General features: G+C 48.4%; 1 protein-coding gene and 1 long non-coding RNA gene across 15 annotated transcripts in view; one reads left to right on the top strand and one right to left on the bottom strand.

Moving 5' to 3' along the window:
* Positions 1-21,291, bottom strand: part of RNFT2 (ring finger protein, transmembrane 2) — a 76,997-nt gene that overhangs the window by 34,186 nt on the left and 21,520 nt on the right. The gene's annotated exons all lie outside the window — the stretch shown is intronic.
* LOC112932895 (uncharacterized) lies at positions 2,941-3,619 on the top strand. The gene is made up of 2 exons (XR_003237577.2): positions 2,941-3,086; positions 3,221-3,619. It is a non-coding gene; the product is annotated as an uncharacterized lncRNA (long non-coding RNA).

The raw sequence follows: 21,291 nt of genomic DNA, 5'->3' as shown, positions 1-21,291 counted from the left end.
TTCTTTTTTTTTTTTTAAGATTTTATTTTATTTATTTATTCATGACAGAGAGAGAAAGAGAGAGAGAGAGAGAGGCAGAGACACAGGCAGAGGGAGAAGCAGGCTCCATGCACCGGGAGCCATACGTGGGATTCGATCCTGGGTCTCCAGGATCGCGCCCTGTGCCAAAGGCAGGTGCCAAACCGCTGCGCCACCCAGGGATCCCTTCTTCTGAATTTCTAAGCACTGTTACAGGAACTACTGGTAGAAGAGTCTGTATTGTAGTGTCACTTTGGCTGTAAGTGATAGAAAGCTAACTTGAAGTAGGTTAGAGAAAGATCATTTTGCACTGGTCATGAAACTGTAAAGGCAGAGGTGTTTTGGTTCCAGTATGGCTAGGTCCACGAGTGCAAACAATGTGGCCAAAGATGTCTTTTTTTTTTTTTTTAAGTTTTTATTTAGGGCAGCTCCAGTGGCCCAGCAGTTTGGCACCTGCCTTCAGCCCAGGGCGTGATCCTGGAGACCTGGGATCGAGTCCCACATCGGGCTCCCTGCATGGAGAGCCCGTGTCTCTGCCTCTCTCTCTCTCTGTATGTCTCTCATGAATACATAAAATAAAATCTTAAAAAAAATAAAGATTTTATAAAATCTTAAAAAAAATAAAGATTTTATAAAATCTTAAAAAAAAATAAAGATTTTTATAAAATCTTAAAAAAAATAAAGATTTTATTTATGTATTCATGAGAGACACAGAGAGAGAGAGAGAGAGGCAGAGACACGGGCAGAGGGAGAAGCAGGCTCCATGCAGGGAGCCTGATGTGGGACTCAATCCCAGGTCTCCAGGATCACGCCCAGGGCTGAAGCCAGCACTAAACCACTGAGCCACCGGGGCTGCCCTGCTCATTAGCTTCTGATTGCGACCAAGATGGAGACTTCCTGCTCCGAAATGGGCAGGCAGAGCAGGAGGCCTGTGGGTCTGCTATGATTGGAGGCTGCACGGTGACCACAGAGCCCTTCAGAACAATACAGAGAACAGCGACCTCTGAAGTGCTGTGCCATCCGTGCCTGAACTAGTCTTCTCCATCTCAAGAAGGCTGCTGGTGGGGATGGCCCTGGAAAGTGACTTCAGAACAGGGTAGCGAGGAGTGGTGGGAGGGAGAAGTGTTGAGGGAACAGGGGCTGAAGGAAGGCTAGAGGAGGGCAGGAGATCATGCAGGAGGGGAAAGGAGCAGAGAGTGATCTCCTTATCAAGCACTTAGCATGGGCCAGGAATTGCACATCCGCTGTTTCCTTGGTGGCTAGTTATGGCCCGTTCCCATTTCCTGGATGAGAAAGCTCAACAGAGAGAGGGAGGGAGGAATAGTTTGTGGGAGACTAAGTTCCTTGGGAGAATTACAAGAGGGAAGAGAGAAGAAACCAGCAGAAAGAGAACTAGAACCGGCTCACAGTTGGGTGATGAAATTTCTCTTTGGAACACTTAGTACCTACATGCTGCCCCAGACTCCGAGAACCTAAGGAGATGGACCCGGATATCACCAGTCACAGTTAAGACGTGACGAGACCCAGGCTCAAAGCGGCAAAGCAGATTGTTCAACTGCTAGACAGGGGCAGGGACAGGGTTCAAATCCAGTCTGACTTCCCATGCTCTGAGCCACTAGGATGCAGACTCGAGGAGTTAAAGTGAGAAACAAAAGACACAAGATGTGTGCATGTGGGGCCCGGGAGAGAACTGAAGAGGGACGATGGATGTCAGAATAATGGGTGCCCTTGTCAGGGGTACTGACCAGAAGGAGGAATGAAGGAGGCTTCTGGGAGCTGGAAATGTTTTATATCTGTGCTGCCCAATACAGTGGCCACTTGTCACACGGCTACTGAGCATTTTAAGTGTGGCTAAATCCAGATTGAGATGTACTGAAAGTATAAAATACACAGGGATTTTCCAAGACTTAGAGAAAAGAGCTCATTAAAATTTTTGTACTGATTACCTGTTGAAATACTACTACTTTGGACGCACCGGGTAAAAGAAAATACGCGGTTAATGTCACCTGCTCCTTCTTACTTGTTTAACGTGACTGCTGGGACATGTGAAGTCATCTAGGCGGCTTGCATTACATTCCTATTGAAGAGCGCCGAGATCTTGAAACATATGGACATACATATACATGTTTTACATATAGATGCATGCATATGCAAAAATTCATCGAGCCTGTACATTTATAATTAGATCATTTTACAGCATGTAAGTTGTACCTCAATACCAAAAAAAAAAAAAATAAATAATAATTAAAAAAAAAAAAAAAAAAAAAAAGCCAGGAGCCAGGCAAGCCAGGATGGATGGAGCCGAGAACGCGGCAGGTGGGGGGCGGGGCCGGCGGGGGCGGGGCCGCTCGTTACCCGGCAACGGGCGCTGCCGGTGACGTCACCGGCCGGTGGCAGCCATTAATCCCCCTCCGGGCGGCGCGGGCCGGCCCCGCCGCCTGCTTCCTCCTCCCCCGGGCCCGGATGAGATCACCGCGGCGGGCGGCCGGCTGTCCCCGCGCTCCCAACAAATCGACTCCTCGGCGAGCGCCGGCATCTCATGATCTCATGGCCCCGCGGGACGGCGCCGGCCGATGAGGTCACAGCCCCGCGCCCCCGGCCGCCCCGCTCTGCGCGCCGCGGGCTCCGGGGTCCCCGGGGTCTCCGCGCGCCCCGCGCCGGCCGCTCGCTGACCTCTGCGGACAAAGGAGGTCGCTGCCGGCGAGGGGCAAAGCCGCCTTCTCCGTTCTTGCAGCCCCCCCGCCGCGGGCACGTGGCAGCCGCGCCGGGAGGCGGGAGGCGGGAGCTGCCCGGCGCGGCCTCCGGGGCTCAGCGCGCTCAGGGACCTGCCGCGAGGTCCCGGCTGGGAACGCACCGAGCAGGGCCTCGAACGCGGATGGGGCGGGTTGGCCCCGGCCGCTCCCTTCCCCTGCACCTGTCCCAGTTCCCGCTCCACTGGGCCCGGCGGTGATGGCCTCGCTTGCTGGCTGCCCACGGCCTGGGGGACAGCTTATATTACAGGTCCCTGTTCCACGTGACAAACCAACCCACGGCGCAGTACCGTAAGGGCCGCTGTGCATCTCTGCAAGGTGAGATGACCGGCCGCAGAGCTGGGATGGGTCCCGGAGCACAGCCTTTGTTTTACTCTTCGTCACCTCCAGAAGAGGAGGAGGACTTCCTGTGGTCAGCGCTACATACCTTCTCTCCTCTCTCCCACCCACAGGGTCAGCCAGCAGTGGCAGAGGGGCCAATGAGAGAGACTCTCCGAAACCTTCACAACTCACTGGCCAGCAGCAGGTTCAACATCAGGCACTGCTCACCAACAGCTGCTCAGCAGATCTCAGCAACCTGCATTGCCATGGCTGACAGGGAGGAGGGCGAAAGACACTGTGCCCCTGTGCCGAGCCAGACGCGGAGTCGGAGCTTATTACCAAGGGCAGAGCTGTTGGGAGGGTACTTTCCAGCTCCATTTTGCAGATGAGAAAACTGAATTTACTTGAACCAAACTCGGATGCCAAAGAAGTACAAGTCTCACTTTCAATGCCATTTGTGCAGAGGAAGCCCTTCTCGTTTCCCTAAATGAGTCTCCCATGAATTATTTTCTGCCTAGTGCTTATCACAATTTGAAGTTTTGCATGTCTGCATGTTTATTTAATGATGAGCTCCCCAACCAAACAAAAGCAGGGACCCGGTCTGTTTCATTCACGGCATTCCTATACCTACACAGTGCCTGTCATACAGTACATACTTAATATTCTTGGTGTGAACTCAAAGAATTCGTGGCTCAAGCTGGTAGGCAGTGCTGATTTTCAGATCCAGGTTGGTTTGAGTATAAAGCCTGGGCTTGTTGTGTTCTCTCTAGGAAGTCCAAGGTTCTTGGCACAAGGACTTTATTCACTGTAAAGTTCCTCAGGTGCTCACTCAGAGCCTATTAATTCTAAGTTTATTACAGGATCAACAAACTTAATGTTCGGGTCTTCCGACCAGCAGCATCCTTGCTTGGTAACAGGAGAGAATAGAGGAGAAATTCGTAGGAAGTATGAAAGACAGTAGGGTTATACATAATAGCTCAGCAAGAGAGGACACAAAAAACCACACATAAAGGCAACGAGGGAAGGGTCATTGCAAAACTCAGTGGTTTCTTACAAGCAAAGGAAGGGAGGGAGATGGATGGAACCCAGGATGCACACACAGGGAGTTTCTAAGGTGCTATTAATTTTCTACTTTTTAAACACAATTATTTGTTATTATTTTTTGTACCTTATATGTGTTATTTTTTAAAAAAGCCACAAGCAGAGGGCACCTGGGCTGGGCTCAGTGGTTGAGTGTCTGCCTTTGGCTCAGGTCGTGATCCTGGGGTCCTGGGATTGAGTCCTGCAACGGGCTCCCCACAGGGAGTCTGCTTCTCCCTCTGCCGATATCTGCCTCTCTCTGTGTGTCTCTCATGAATAAATAAATAAAATCTTAAAAAAAAAAAAAAACCACACAAGCAGAAAATTTGCCCACTCTTTAAACCAACTGTAACAATTTCATGAGCCAGGGGACAAGTCAGTACCCTTATCTACAGATGGGGATACTCAGCTCTGTTACAGAGAAGTTCATCATTTTGCCTAAGATCCCGGAGCTAGTAAGGGGCAGACAGGATTGGAATCCAAATCTGTCTGATGTCAGCATGGACACTTACCCACCATCACATCTTGGACACTCGATATTAAAAGACCAGAGCTAGTCAAAATGTCTGTTGTCACTTTCTCCCTCACATCCCCAATTTCCTAAAAAAAATGTCCTCTCTCTACTCTTCTGGCTTCTATGCCCAGGATGAGGTGGAGGCCAGAAAGCATGCCAAAGGCTAGGCTAGGTCTCTGGTGCTGTGGCCCCAGGGGCCGGATGACAAGAGTCCTTGGGGCCTGCTGCTGGCCCCACAGGAGTCACTAGACTGGGAGGAGAGCTCTGCCCCTCAACTGTAGCAGGCATGCACCCAATTTCATTGGTTGCGGTTCCCTTGATTTAAGAGCTTTGGACCCATGAACAGGAAAGGCTTAGGCCACGTGTCCCAGCAACATGCACATCAGGAGCCTCCTTACAAACAGGGCCTTGCTCCCTGGGACCCAAGAGAGGCCCAATTATAAGGTGTTGATGATTAAGCCTGAAGTGGCCTGGGATCCTGTTAGCTGCAGAAAGGCGGTCTCTTCCCTCTCAGTCCCAGGTGGATGGATGTGCTTATCTGTCCCCATGTCAGCTACAGTCTTAGGCACAAATGCTCTGGCCACAACTGCCTGAGCCTGCCTGCCTCCTAAAGCACTGGGCGTCAGGTGGAAGGAAGAGAGACAGCAGAGGTGGGCAGAAGATGCCTCCTTCCTGTGTCTAGAGCCCATGACTTGGAACTAGATGGACATGAGCCCCAGTTGCAAGTCTGTCCTTTAGCTGGGAGGTGACTTTGCCCAAAGGTGACATCACCTCTCTGGACCTCAGTTTCCTTATATCTTCAAAGGGTATGGGGAGGGTGGTGGTAGGGTGATAGGTTTAATAGTGGGCCCCCAGAGATGTCCACATTCTATACCTTGGAACCTGTGATGGTATCTTGCAAGGCAAAAGGAATTTTGTGTCTGTGCAGATGTGATTCAGTTAAGGATTTTGAGAAGGAGAGATCACTCAGGATTATTGGGGTGGGGGGAGAGACAATGTCATCACAAAGATCCCTGTCAGAGGGAGGCAGGAGGGTCAGAGTGAAGGGAGCAGAGGTTGGATAGATGTGCTCCGAAGGCAGAGGAAGGGGGTCAAAGCCAAGGAATGCAGGCAGCCTCTCCAAGTGGACAAGGCAAGGAAACCGATTCTCCCCTAGAACCTCCACAAGGAACCGCTCTGCCAACACTTGACTTTAAGACTGCTTTTGGATTTGTAACCTCCAGAACTGTAAGATAATAAATTTGTTTTAAGCCACTAAATTGACTTAAAATTGTTACAGTAGCAATAGGAAACTAATACAGGGAAGAAATTGTCCCCACCATCACAAGGACAGTGTCAGGGTGGGATGTGCAGATCGTCTTATTTTAAGGTCTCTCCCTGAAGGGCTGGCTCTATGGCAGGATGGGAGGAAGCCAGGATGCAGGCCAGGGCTGGGACAGGGAAGAGGCCTCTGGTGTTGTAGTCCCCTGTCGCCTCTGTGACTGTATCTACCACCAGGACCAGTTACATAACTTGTAATGTCCAGTGGAAACTGAAAATGTGGAGCCTCTTAAAAAATCATTTAGAATTTCAAGACAGCGGCAGCTGATCATTAAACCAGGCATGGGGGATCCCTGGGTGGCGCAGCGGTTTGGCGCCTGTCTTTGGCCCAGGGCGCGATCCTGGAGACCTGGGATCGAATCCCATGTCGGGCTCCCGGTGCATGGAGCCTGCTTCTCCCTCTGCCTGTGTCTCTGCCTCTCTCTCTCTCTCTCTCTGTAACTATCATAAAAAAAAAAATAAATAAAAATAAATAAAAATAAAAAAATAAACCAGGCATGGGCCCTTTTGCACAGGCTGCATGTCCACGAAGTGGGCCCTGTCCCCACCCACCACTGCTCCGGCCACACTGACCTGTTACTCCTTGAACTTACCAAGCATGCTTCAACCCCGGAGCCTTTGCACATGCTATTTCCCTTGCCTGGAACACTCTTCTCCAGATGTATGCATGTACACTCCCTTGCTTCTTTCAAATCTTTGCATGAATGTCCACTTCTTAGTGAGGCCTTCCCAGACCATCCTATTTAAAACAGCGGCGCCTGCCACTGCATTCCATTTTATTTTTCTCTACCTCACATACCGCTTATTTATCTCAGCATCTCATTCACATCAGTACCTTGAAAGCAGATACTGTGTCTCGTTCATTGCTGAGTCTCTAGAACCTAGCACAAAAATACTTTTTGAATGAATGAATGGTTGGATGTAAAGAGAGTAGAGCCTAGGTGGCTCAGTCAGTTAAGTGTCTGCCTTAGGCTCAGGTCATGATACCAGGGTCCTGGGATTGAGCCCTGCATCGGACTCTCTGCTCAGCCGGGAGCCTACTTCTTCCTCTCCTCCCTACTTGTGCTCTCTGTTACTATCTCTGTCTCTCTCTCTCAAATCAATAAATAAAATCTTAGAGAGAAAGAGAAAGAGTAGGATCACACTTGGCATGGAGTAAGTACACTGTGACTGGTTTCTGCGCTGTTGCAGTGGCAACACTATCATCATTTCCTACTAGGGAATGTGGGATGGGGGGAAGTCATGCCTCCCAGGGCCCCCTCTCCTCTGCTACTCTGTTTCTTCACTAAATAATAAACTGTGACTACCACTTACTGAGCTGCAATGATTAGAAAGCTTCACTCACAGGCATGATCTTGTTTAATCTTCGTATCAGTATGATTATTATCCCCACTTTACAGATGACAAAGCTGAGGCTTAGAGCCTCACCGAAGGTCCCATGGCTAATAAATGGAGCGACTGAGATGGAACCTGCTTGTCTGACTCCCAGTAGACACTCTCCACTGACTGCACACAGCCTGCTTCAGAGCAAATGTGCCTTTGCCACAATCACAATTAATTACACAGTTTATCCTCTGTGTTTTGAGTGCCTACGGCACCATGCACCAGGCCAGGGAGAAAAATGAAACATATGAGACCTAGCTTCTGCTCTTACCAGGCTTGGAGGGTTTTTTCCGGGGTGGGTTGGGGTTGGGGGAGACAAGCCAGCAATCAGAGCATCATATGATGCACACAGAAGTAACCCAGGGACTGTGGGGGCACATGGGTGAGTCACCAAGCCCACCTGGGGCCAGCTTAGGCCCAGGCCTCCTGGGGGAAGTGAGATGTTAACACAGACCTGTGAGCAGTTAGAGGTCAGCCAGATGGAGTTGAGGTCAAGAGGACAGTGTTCTCAGCACAGGGAACAGGAAATGCAAAGGTCTGGAAGTGACATAAGGGGGGAGGGACCAAGACAACTTCAAAGCCGGCAAGTGATGGGTGGGATGCTAGGCCAGAAAGAGACAAAGGCCAGGCACGCAGTCAAAAAGACGTTCCTAAAGGAGGATAATTGAGTGGGTAAAAATTAGAGAGGAAGACAAACCATGAGAGACTCCTTATTCTGGGAAACAAACATAGGATTGCAGAAGGGGAGGGGGGTGGGAGGATGGGGTAACTGGGTAACAGGCTTTAAGGAGGGTCATGATGAGATGAGCACTGGGTGTTGCACTATATGTTGGCAAACTGAATTTAAATAAAAAAACAAACACACATACACAAAGACTCCCTTGCCTCTGAGAGGCTGCAAGATTATGAATAAAGTGCTGAAATCCTGGGGATGATGGTCTCCTGCTCTTAAAACAGGAACAGCCCTAGACCTGGAAGCCTGGCTGCAGAAAATCCCTGCCTCACCTAGTGCAGGGACACGTGTGTTTTCAGTAATGCCAAGCCTCAGGGGCCTGCAGCAAGCCAATCAAGGCCAAGCCGACCAGGAACCAGAGAGCACGCCCCTCCTCTCTGCCACCATCTTGCTGCCCCTGCACACCTCTGTTGCTGTCGCTCAGCACATATCTATAGAGGGCTGTGATGAGCCAGGGACCCTGAATATGCACACAGTAAGGGAATACGTCTCTGCATTCCAGGGGTCCACTCTTTCTGTCCTGTCCTTGTTCTTTGGTGCGTGTCTCTCCCCTACCTTTGTCAGCCTCCTGAAGGCAAGAATGATCTTATCCTCACAGCAAAGATTTAGCAGGGGCTGCAAACTCTCTGCTAAGCCTCCCTAATTCATGATTTTATGTGCTCCTCACCAGGCTCCTCCTCGAGGCAGGTGATATTATCTACTAGTCCTCTATACAGATGTGGCTCGGTGGAAGCCTGAAGCTGTGAGCCTGCTCACCTAGTGGCAAAGCCAAATTCAAACCCAGGCTGCCCCAAGATCCTGTCCAGGGCTGGGCACAAATAGGTAACTAGGAAGTGTAACCCTTCCTTCTTTCTTTCCTTCCCTCCCTCCCTCCCTCCTTCCTTCTTTGGGCCATTCTGACCTTGGCATTTCTAAGCCCTGAGGAGAAGAGTCAGAGGTCAGCCAAGTTTTAGTGGGTTCTGAGCCTCTGATCAACCTCCAATCTCCAACCTCCTGCTGAGTCCTGACCTGTGAGGGTCATGAGGGAAGACATGCAAAAAGAAAAGCATATACACACATTGAGCATCTACTACCTATCAAAAATTGCCGAAGGCAAATTTCACCTGTTTTATTTAAAATTTACTTTCTAGCTCACCTCATATCTTCCCTAAAGCCCTTCAAGGTAAACAGAATGATCTCCTTTCTCACAGATGAGGAAACTGAGGCACAGAGTGGGCAGGTGACTGGCCAGAAGGCGCTACCCACAGTAATGGCAGAACCAGGGTTCAAATTTGGATCGGCCTGCCTCCAGAGCTCACTCTAGGATCTTTTTGGACAAGCCGAGGGTTGAGAAATGTAAGCAAGCTGTGGGCTCCCTTGGGCTAAATCTGTTCCAAGCCCCTTCTTTCTCCCCAGGGAAGGAGGAGCATCTGGGTGCAAAGTGAGGGCAGGACAGCCCCAGCCACAGCACTGGAAGCCCGACAGTGGGAAACCTGTAGCCCACCGCACTTCTGCAGTCCTCCACCTGGAGGGCGGACGTGAAGTGGACGCCTCCGAGGCCACAACAGGGAGCTGGCTGCCTCCCTGATCATTTAGCTGGAGAAGAGCGCAAAATAATCACCACTTAGATGGCTAATTAATCCTTGCAGCACCCCAGAGTCAGTAGGGGTGGCCACCACATAGCTGTAATGTTGCCGGGAAAGGCAGAGTAGGGACGTGGGCCTCCCTGCCTGGCCCTGTGTACTCACACCAACCATTTGCACGCTCCCAGCTATTTGTCTGAGAGTCACTGCACACCTGCCATGTGTCACTGGGTCTAAGCACGAGAACGGCAGATTTCCTCTCTGCCCTCCTGGAACTTAAAGCCCAGTGGGGAAGATGTTCTATAGTTACCAGGAAAAATGCAAACGCCAAACTGGTTCCTACTTCCCTGCCATGGCTCTGTCCGGCCCCTCTCCCTGGCATGTTCTGTTGGCTTGGCCTGGCCTGGTTAACTCCCACACATCTTAAAAACTCAATTCTGAGGTCCTCCTATGTAGGAGGACTTTGCTAGGCACTGGTCTGAGTGCTCCTTCTGTTTCCCAAGAGGGCTCTGTGGTCACTGCTTCCCTGCCTACCGACCCATCAGACCATGAGGTTTGAGCTCGAAAGTCCTGGGTCACCATGGCTCCCACGCCCAGCACTTGGTCAATCTGTAGAATGAATATATGAGATGGTCAATCATGTGACCCGGTAACCTGTGGTTCCCCCACCTGTACAACAAGAGTGTCCTTCTGGGTCTAATGTCTGTGAACAACCTCCAAGAGACTGGAGGGGCCTCTGGGATGTCCAAACGGGCATTACTCATCACAATTGATCCCTACTAAAGTCATAAGCAGGCCAAAGCCTCATGCGTCCCTCCTGCATCAGCCAAAATGGTTGGTGTATCCATCCCGGTTCTCTGTACCTGCAAGGAGCCAAAGCTGCTTTGGGCCAAAGCCAACAGGGACTTTGGAGGGATTGTGGCTTACCTCGGGCTTCAGAGGAGCACTGGAGCACCTCACAGTCCAAGCAGAAGGACCCTCCCCTTGACTGCCAACTTGCACAAACGAATGGATCACCTGGGGATCTGGTTAGGATGCAGACTGCCCCAGGTGTTGAATGAATGCACTCAGCTCCCAGGTAACTCAGTTCCTGGGGTAGGGCTCCAGATGGACCCTACTTGGGCCAGGTGTCTGTGCAGGATTTTCAGCAATGGACAGGTGGGTGGGTGGGTGGGGAATAGAGGGACACCAGGAACAGCCACAGCCCTGGTCCCCATTCCTGTGTATCCACTTTTTCCCCAGGCGGGCCCTGGGCTGGGGCGGCCACACTGGGGCGGGTGGTGGTGGTGGGGGGTATTGACTGCAGCTGGGGCAGAGCCGGGCCAGCTCCCTACACAGTGACCGTCTGAACTGGTGAAATGTATCATCTTTCAACCTGGAAAGTGATTTCCAGAGGCCCCGGTGCAGGGGGCCGGGGTGGGGGTGGGGGGAGCCAAGTGGCAGGAGAGTTTAAATAGCAGCTGTGTTCCTAATTTCCCCAGGAGGAGGCCTGGCCGCCCCTCCTCCGTGCTGAGTGTTTGCCATTAAAAACAAACAGTATCATTTGGTTCAATATAAAATGAATTAAGGGAAATTAAACTGCGGGGGCCATGTGGCAAGCCTTGTCCTCCATTGTCTGAAGCCGTTTTTCATCTTCCCCAGTGAGGAACAACAGCTTGGGGGGTGTGGAGCAAAGCAGGACTAGATACATAAATAAATACTACCCCCCCACCCCCACCCCACTGCCTTCCGGCATGAGGGGTTTGGGAAATCTCAGGTGGCTGCCCTGTCCCTCCTGTGTCCCCTGGCAGCAGAATGTAGCCTTTGAGAGTCTCCCAGGGAACAGAGTGAGGGAAAAAAAACAAAGCACAACAAGAACAACAGAAAACGAGGTGTAGGCCCCTGAGACTGAGCTGGGCGGTTGGGGTGGCAGAGGGGGGAGATCATGGACCAGAGGCGGCTGGAGGTAGGGGGTGTGATCCCTGGATTACTGGGGATGTCACCAGTAATTTCCACCAGTCAGCCACCTCGCTGTACCATTTGTGTTGGGGGGAACGGAGTTAGGAAGGTGAGGCACAGGGAATGATGGGCAGAGAGGGCTGTGTGATGCTTAAGACTGCGGGTTCTGGAATGAGACAGCCAAGTTCAAATCTGCCCCCCCCCCCCCCCAGCCACTTACCAGCTGTGTGACCCTTAGCAAGTCACTTACGCTCTCTGTACCTCAGGCACCTCATCTGCAAATGGAGGCTAGAGGAGTATCAACCTCAGCAGGTTGTTGTGGGGATCAGTTCATGTTTACGAAGCTCTTAAAACAGTATTGGGCAAATTACTATTATGTATTATTATATTTAATAATATTCTGATGGTTGGCCCTTGGGGCATTTCCTTTGGCACCTGGAAGACCTCGCCGTAAGTCATAGCTCTGCCACAGGCTTACTGTGTGACCCTGGGTAAGTGAACACAAACTTGCTGAGCCTCATCTGCAAACCAGGGATTCTCATGCTGGGACAGACTGCTAGTGCATCCCCACGTCCATTCTCCTCTTCTTCCTTTAAAATCAGAAGCCTGGGGGCACCTGCATGGCTTAGTGGGTTAAGTGCCTTCAGCTCAGGTCATGATCCCAGGGTCCTGGGATGGAGCCCCATGTTGGGCTCCCTGCTCAGCAAAAAGCATGCTTCTCCCTCTCCTCTGCCCCTACTACACCCCACTCGTGCTCACTCTCACTCAAATAAATAGAATCTTTTTAAAAAATAAAATCAGAAGCCTGATTTTTTGTTTTGGTCCCTTGGCACCCAGCTAAGAAGATGCTCCCAGCTTCCCAGGCAGTGACTATGACTGGTAGCCACTGAGATGTCAGTGAAAGTGATGGGAATTATTTCTGGGAAGTCACCCACAAAGCGACAGGGATACTAATGACTGTTGATGCAAAAATCCTAAGTAACATAGTGGCATGCACGATCCAGAAGCATATCAGAGGATACTACATCAGGCGCAAGTGGGTTCATTCCAGCAATGCGAGGCTTAAGAGGAAACCTGATGATGCAGGTTTTTCACTGTAATAGATCTAAGGAGGAAAATCATTGTTCAAGTTCAATGACCAGTTTTTATCTTAAAAATTTCAATAAACTGGCCTAGGTAGATATTTCCTTGATGTGATAAAACATTGGCCTCAGCCCCTAAATCAGCATCTCGTTAAATAAGGAACAGCAATAGTTCGTTTCAAGCTTTGACTTAGGATCTAGCACCCAGTTATGCAACCAGACTAATTTAGGGCTTGCTACCAGAGGTATTGTGTAAATGTGATCAGCATCTACAATCAGTCAACTTTAAGTAAATGAGATAACGCCTTGATAACCTGGGTGGACCTCATCCAATCACCTGAAAGGCCACAGAACTCTGCAAATGCCAGAAATTTCCATTTTCTTTACATGGAGGAACTAAAGTTAAAGCCTAGGCTTCATCTCCTGTTCCAACAGTGATTGGTTGGAGCTGTCTGGGTTGCTGCATTGAGATGATCCTGGGTGAAGCAGGGCCGTGATAAATTAGTGATGCCTGACACAGGCTGGTAAGTGGGTGCTTTCAGACTGTTTGCTATCTCAGGCTTCAATACTTCAGGGAGGAGTAGGCACCTAAGCTACAACCTTTAGGCAGAGCAAAGAAAGAACAAATCCTAGGGGTGACTGTGGTGCTAAGAAGCCTTGTAAGCCACTTGTTGCTTTAGAGTAAAATTAAAAATTAGCCTGGCAATTTCAAATAGTCAAGTCCTTAATAATGACATTTAACCAAACTCACTTCTGTTGGTTTCTAGCAGAGCCTCTGGCCATATTTCACGCCTTGGGGTCTTCTATTTCCTGAAGTGGCTGTCTGCTGTAGATACTGAGTTCCCCCTTAGACACAGCTTTCTTACAAAGGCCAAACTATGAGGAATTAGGAATGTTAATAGTTTCAAACTCTTGATCAGGGTTAGCTAACTTTTTCTTAAAGGGCCAGACATTAAATCTTAGATTTTGTGGGCCATACAGACTCTATTTCCACTACTCAACTCTGTCTTTACAGCATGAAAGAAGCCACAGACAATGCTTAAACGCACGAACATGGCTATGTTCTAGTAAAACTTTATCAAATAAGCACTAGGTCTACAGGTTGGGATCTGCCAACTCCTGAACTAGATTTTGCAGCATATTATGCTCCTCAATAAAAGGATTCCATGGTTAAAAGTTGGGGAAATGTCAAACTAAGTGAAATGAATTTCTTGACTGCAGGACTTCTCAGAGCCTCCACTATGTTAATGTGCAAGCAGGGCAGGGGGTGGGATTTGGTTTGGAGGAGGAGACAATGGTCTAGATAATTACCAAGCAGTGCCTCTGTGCTGGGAGGAGGGGCTGTGGGAAAATGAAAGAAAGAAATGAGCATTGCCTTAAGGGGAGGGGGGTGGAGTGACATTTAAGTTGAGTCCTGGAGAATCACAGAATCAATGTGTCAAAGAGTACTAAGCAATTCACAACTACCTAAGGTATCCTTAGAGGAATCTCTATGAAAATCCTTAATAAATCTAAACTGGGGACGCCTGGGTGGCTCAGCAGCTGAGCATCTGCCTTTGGCTCAGGTCATGATCCTGGGATCCTGGGATCAAGTCCCTCATCAGGCTCCCTGCAGGAAACCTACATCCCCCTCTGCCTATGTCTCTGTCTCTCTGTGTCTCTCATGAATAAATAAAATCTTAAAAAGAAAATTTAAACTGTTTCCACATTACAAAAATCCAGCTGATCCCCATCTCCCCAAAAGCTAACTTTTATATATTGCGTGCCGTAAGATATGCAACAGAATGCTCACAACACCCTTTGAGGTAGTATATTGTGCATCCCCCCTAAATGTCCCACCTTGACCCTCAGGACTCTACTAGAATGAGCTATCTCAACTGGAGTCTGTTATATTACAGATTTTACAGATGTAATGAAGGTTACAGATCAGTTGACTCTGAGTCCATCAAAAGGGAGACTATCTAATCCAATCACTCAAGCCCTTTAAATGCAGAAGGGAAGAAGTCAGGAAAATATGAAGCAGGAGGAGGAATCCACAGCCCATTTCTAGCTTGAAGTGGAGAAGCCCCAGGAAAGGACAGAGAGTGGTCTCTGGGTGCTCAGAGTGACCCCTGGTTGACACCCAGGAAAATGGGGTCTTTAGTCCTACAAACACACAGATATAAACTCCCCAACAACCTGAATAAGTCTGGAAGTAGGTTCCCCTCCAGCATGTCCAGAGAGGAGCCCAGCCTGACCAACACTTTGATTTTGACCTTGCGAGACCCTATGCAGAGAACATGGTCAAGTCCAAGCCTGGCTTCTGACCTACAAAACTGTGAACTAATAAATGGGTGTTGTTTTAAGCTGCTAAGTTGGTGGTAATTTGCTAGGCACTAATTGAATAATAGTGGTAGGCCCTATTATTATCTTATTTTATAGATGAGGAAAGGTGAACAAGCAGAGGTGAAGTTGCAGGGTCCCACAACTACTAAGTGACAGTGGATTTCCCAAACAGAATTTGAATGCAAGCGGTCTGGTTTTTAACCATTAGGCTGTGTATCTGTGTGAAATGATCTCAAACAAGTGAGGTGGAAGCTGCATGTAGAACATTATTGTTTGATTAAACAAAAATAAAATCAAATATAAAGCTGAGTGGGATAAGGGTACACGTGCGTTTTGCTTGAATATGTATACAACAGCTATAAAAGATCCAGGGAGGGGATCCCTGGGTGGCTCAGCAGTTTAGCACCTGCCTTTGGCCCGGGGTTTGATTCTGGAGTCCCGGGATCGAGACCCACATCGGGCTCCCTGCATGAAGCCTGCTTCTCCCTCTGCTTGTGTCTCTGCCTCTCTCTCTCTCTCTGTCTCTCTCATGAATAAATAAATAAAATCTTAAAAAAAAAAAAAGATCCAGGGATAACTATAACCTCTTTGGGGGGGCAAAACAGGTGCCTGGGGGCAGGTGAGGGAAGAGGATTTTTCTTTTCCAAAAAAACATATGCTGTTTTTGGTGTTTTAACTTCTGAATCCTGTGACTCTATAACCTATTTAAAAAAAAAAAAATAGGGATGCCTGGGTGGCTCAGTGGTTGAGCATCTGCCTTCAGCTCAGAGTGATCCCAGGGTTCTCGGATCGAGTCCTGCATTGCGTTCCCCATAGGGATCCTAATTCTCCCTCTGCCTATGGCTCTGCCTCTGTTTGTGTCTCTATAAATAAATAAAATCTTTAATAATAATAATGTATCCTCAATAACTAGGGGGATGGCAGAAAGTTGGGACACACAGAATGAATGCAAAAGCACTCTCCTGAGAGGACATAAGTGGGGAAACCGGTGTGTGGATGTATTAGTTTTCCAGGGCTGCCATCACAAAGTGCCCAGACTGGGTGGCTTGAACAACAGACATTTATTTTCTCAGTTCTGGAGGCCGGAAGTCTGAGATTGAGGTGTCAGCAAGGTTGGTTTCTTCTGAGGCCTCTCTCCTTGGCTTGCAGATGCCTGCCTCCTCCCTGTGTCATTACGTAGTCTTCCCTGTGTGTGTGTGTGTGTGTGTGTGTATAAATTTCCCCTTTTATAAGGACACCAGTAGGATTAGGGCTCACTAAAGACTTCATTTCAAATTAACTGCCTGTTTAAAGGATAGTTCTCCAAACAGTTGTGTTCTGAGATACCAGGGGTTAGAACTTCAACATATGAATTTGGGGCAGGGGGACACAATTCAGCCTGTAACAGTAGGGGAGTTGACTCAGGATCATAAAACACATTTAACCTAGGGTTTCTTGACCTTGGGACTGCTGACACTTTGGATCATTCTCAGTGGTGGGGCACTGGCCTGTGCACGTAGGATGTTTAGCAGCATCCTTGGCCTCTATCCACTAAAAACCAATAGCAATCCCTCCCAACCCCAATGTGGCAACCAATTATGTCTCCAGAAATTGCCAAAGGTCACCCCTCACCCCACTAGTTGGGAACCACTAGTTTAACCCCTTCTAGCACCCCCAGTACAGGACTCTGGGGCAGATGCATCTGGCCCTGGGAGAAGTTCTGCACTTTTATACACAAAATGATGTGCCATAAGGACTGGAGCATAGGCCTAGGCCATCCAGACCTGCCCTAGGGTAGACAGATATCTGCTCAGGAGGGCAGGGCAGAGAGGTGAATGCCTGACCTCCAGAAGGGGAGGGAGACACACTCAACAGGAAATCACTCTGAAAGTAAAAGTGCTGGGTTCAGGACCCAGAAAATAGAGGGATTTTCACAGTCTGAAAAGCCTCATGAATCCTCTCTGCTCTCATCAGAGAAAACTACCTTTCCTAACTTTTGTCTGCTCTCCCTCTCCTGCCCTATACTTGGAGGCGAGCTGGTGAGACTGGCATCTCGTGGAGTCTCACTCAACAGGAAGATCGGGTTAAGATGATTTTGGACTTAGGAAGGGCTTCCTCTTTCCTATTCTTTTTTTTTTTTTTTTTTTTAAGATTTTATTTATTTATTCAGGAGAGACACACAGAAAGAGAGGCAGGTTCCCTGTGGGGAGTCTGATTGGGACTCGATCCCAGGACCCCAGGTGCAGCCTCTTTCCTATCTTACAGCAAAGACAGAAAGTTAATCAAATGCTGGGTTCTTTGGAGAAAACACTTGAGCGAAGCCTTTCCTTGTTTTCAGTTGTGGTTGATGCTAGTAACTACCCAGCAAGCTAGGTACATGGCCTTCTACCTTCTGAGAACCTAAGAGGCTGAGAACCTCAAGATGACCACTTTAGGGATGAGGAACCTGAGATGTCCAAAGAGTGAGGTCACTTGCTCAAGGTCATGTGAGGAATACATCAAGGTGCCAGAGTTTGAATGAGGTTTTGCTCAAGGCCAGGGTCTTCTGTTCTGTGGAGCCACCTCCACTTACTAGAGCTGGAGGGCTCTTAGACAAATACCAGCTTTTATGTTTCCCTCTATCTGAGAAATGGGCAGAATGACAGCTGCCTGCTACCTATACCATTGGAAGGTTGAATAAACCCTGTCCTCAGAATGTTCCAGAACAGTGATGTCCAATGAATGTTCTGGGATGACGGAAATGTTCTATATCTGTGCTGTCCAAAATGGTAGCCTCCAGCCATGGCTGGCTACCGAGTGCTGAAAACATGGCCAGGGCAACTAGGGAATGGGATTTTAAGTTTAACTGATTTAAATGTAAATAGTTACATGTGGTGGAACCTGGCTGGCTCAGTTTGTGGGGCATGCAGCTCTTGATCTTGGGGTTTAAAGTCTGAACCCAACATTGGGTTTGGAGATTACTTAAAAATAAAATCTCTATTTAAAAAAATAAAATAAAACAAATAGTCACATGTTGCATGTGGCTGCCATACTGGCCAATGCAGCTCTAGAATTCTGGATGAAGAGTATTTCATTTTAATAAAAAGAAGGAGCAATGCGTACAAGCCAGATTTTTTGTTCTTTCTACTTAATAGGAGTTAGAGATGCATGTTTCAAGAACAAGATTTTTGCTCTTTTAACTAGGTCTGGATTAGGTTAATATAAAAACTGGTTTCGGGATCCCTGGGTGGCGCAGCGGTTTGGCGCCTGCCTTTGGCCCAGGGCGCGATCCTGGAGACCCGGGATCGAATCCCACGTCGGGCTCCTGGTGCATGGAGCCTGCTTCTCCCTCTGCCTGTGTCTCTGCCTCTCTCTCTCTCTCTGTGACTATCATAAATAAATAAAAATTAAAAAAAAAAAAAAAACTGGTTTCATACTTATTTTTATATTCTCAGGGTATAAGATCACCCATGTCAGTCCACAGGTCCTAAATAATGTTGTGGGGTGGGCTGGGGAGGGAAGAATGTGGCCAAGAATCCTATGTTCCCAAGGAAGGAAATAAAATAGGGGTGTGGTAATACAGGTTGAGGACAACCATTTTCAGCAGGGTGGCCAGGGATATGACACGGTCTCAGAATAAGTGACCCTGGAGCAATGGAGCAAGACTTGAATGATGGAAAGGAGATAGCCATGGGGACAGAGGGAAGAAAACTGTCCCAGAGGGAGGAAACAGTAAATGCAAAGAGCCTGAGAGGGAAGGTGTTGGGTGCATCGGGGAGACCCTGAGGCCACTGGTGGTGGATCCAGAGTGAGCAAGGGAGACAGTCACTAGTGATAAGGTCAGATAGTTGGGTAGGAGCCAGATCAAGCAAAGCTAAGACATATGGGTCATATAAGTTATCTGGATTTATAATGATAAGTGGGTGTCTAGACATGCAGCCAGTGTGATGGTTTAGGGTTAAGGTTGCCAACCAGTGGTTGCCAACCTTAACCCCATCCCTATTTTGGCTGGCCAATGAGCAAAGCTCTCCTGGGAGGCCCAGGTGTGAGAAGATTCCTGACAGGCATTCCAGTGTCTGGAGGCACCTGGGAATTGGTGGCTCACCCAGCCTCACACGTCAGGGACCACAGAGCCATCAAGCAAATCCAAATGCCAAAAGCCCTTCCAGTATAACGATTATCATATTAAAAACCAACCCACCCTCTCAGTGGATGGCATGGAGGCACAGGACAGAGCATCTGTGCTGTGTGCCATTAGGGGTCCCTGACAGATGTGCTCTTCCCCCTCCCTCCCACCTCCCCAGCTGCAAATGAAGACCCGTCCTTTTCTTCTGCCCAGACAAGGATTGATGAGGATTCGGAAGAGCACTCAGACAGGCAAGGAAAGGCTGTGAACCTTTTCCAAGCCTGCAATTTATCTTGAAGAGACTATTCACATCACTTTTTACAGGCTGGATTATGCTCTGACCTGGCACATTAATCTCGCCGAATAAAATAATAATAATCAGAAAAAGGGAGCTGGACAGTTGCCAGGGAGGCATTAATAATTGTCACCCATACCTTGGCAGCGCAGGGAAAGGGTGTCAGGTCCCATCCCCACCCCTTTGCCCCCAGAAGTGCCTGCAAGAGGGGGAAGGGAGTGAAGAAGCCATAGTCTGAACTTGGGGGGATTTTGTATACATGGTGGGGACCCCTCTCCTTAATCAACACTGAGCAATTTCACAAACCAAACCAGGGAATGGACATAGGAGGGAATCTGGCCCTAGTAACTCAGACTAAGGATTCTGGTGTCAGACTCCCTGAATTCAAATCCCTGCTCGGCCACTTACAAGCTGTGTGGTCTTGGGCTATCTCCTGAATCTCTCACTTTGATTGTTTTCTCCTCTGGAGAGCATGGATAAAGGCAGTACCTGTTGGAATGTAAAACGGTATAGCCACTGTGGAAAACAATAGGGCGGTTCTTCAAAAAGTCAAAGAATTATCCCATGACCCAGCAATTCCACTCCTAGGTATGTACCCAGAAAAAACGTGTTCAAACAGATGCTTGTTAACAAAACATAACAAAAAAACAGATACTTGTACACAAATGGTTGGAATAGCACTTTCACAATAGCTGAACAGTGTCCATGAAACCCAAATATACATAAATGGGTGAATGGGTAAATAAATGGTGGTGTACCCACGCAATAGAATGTGATTCAGTCATAAGCAGGAAAGAGGTCCTGACACCAGCTACAATGCAGATGAACCCTGAAAGCATTATGTATAGGGGAAGAAGCCAGGCACAGGGTCACATAATGGATGGTTCCACTTATTTGAAATGTCCACAAAATCCAGCAGATTAGTAGTAGTTGCCAGAGGCTAGGGGTGCATGAGGGGGAGTGACTGTGAGCGAAGTGGGGAAGGCTCCATTTGGGGTGATGAAAATGTCTTAGAACTAGACAGAGGGGACAGTTACATATAACTGTGAATATACCAAATGCCACTGAATTGCAGACTTTACACTGATTACTGGTTAATTTCATAGTACGTGAATAGGACTTGGATTAGAAAAAACACAAAAAACAACAGCCCTTGCCTTGTAAAATGTCAGAAGGAAATGAATGTCTGGCCCGTTCAGAGCGAGCGCCTACTCCACATGAGCTGCTCCTCCTGCTAGGTGGTAACTATGGGGTTTGCAACCTTTGGCATGTGATTTAACCCAGTTTCTGCTCCGTGACAAGAGAAACCAACATCTACCATCCCAGGATTAAGGCTGAATGAGACAATGTCTTCTGTAGACTATAAAGTCCACGAGTATGGAGATTTTTGTCTACTTTGTTCACTGATATATCCTCAGTGCCTAGAACAGTGCCTGACACACAGTTGGCACTTAGGCAATATTTCTTGAATGAATATCATGGCTTAACACGCTGCCTAGCTCCTAGGAACTGCTCAGTAATGCTTGGCTGTATTTATCATTATTAGCTTGACTTCTAGGTTTCTTTGAGGCTCCCTCTATGGTCCTTCCTAGCACAGAGGAGTAACTGCTTTGCTTTGTGGATTCCTGCGTCTTCATGACAGAGTTGTTTGGACAGCTACCAAATACAAGAGGTTTAAGCTGAGCTGGGAAAGGAATTTAACTCTTGCTGCTGGTATAAGAGGAGGTGGTGAGATTTAGTGTAGTTGGCTAGGCTATGACTCATTCACTCACCTATCCATCTACCCACCTGTCCATCTGTCTGTCCATACGTCCAGCCATCCATCCATACATCTATCCATTCATCCACCCACCCACCAACCTTCCTCTCCAGTCATCAAATTCATC

Source organism: Vulpes vulpes, chromosome 10 (genome assembly GCF_048418805.1).
Source record: "Vulpes vulpes isolate BD-2025 chromosome 10, VulVul3, whole genome shotgun sequence".
NCBI lineage: Eukaryota > Metazoa > Chordata > Mammalia > Carnivora > Canidae > Vulpes > Vulpes vulpes.
Note: the sequence above shows the minus strand (reverse complement) of the source record. Positions and strands in the feature narration are given on the sequence as shown.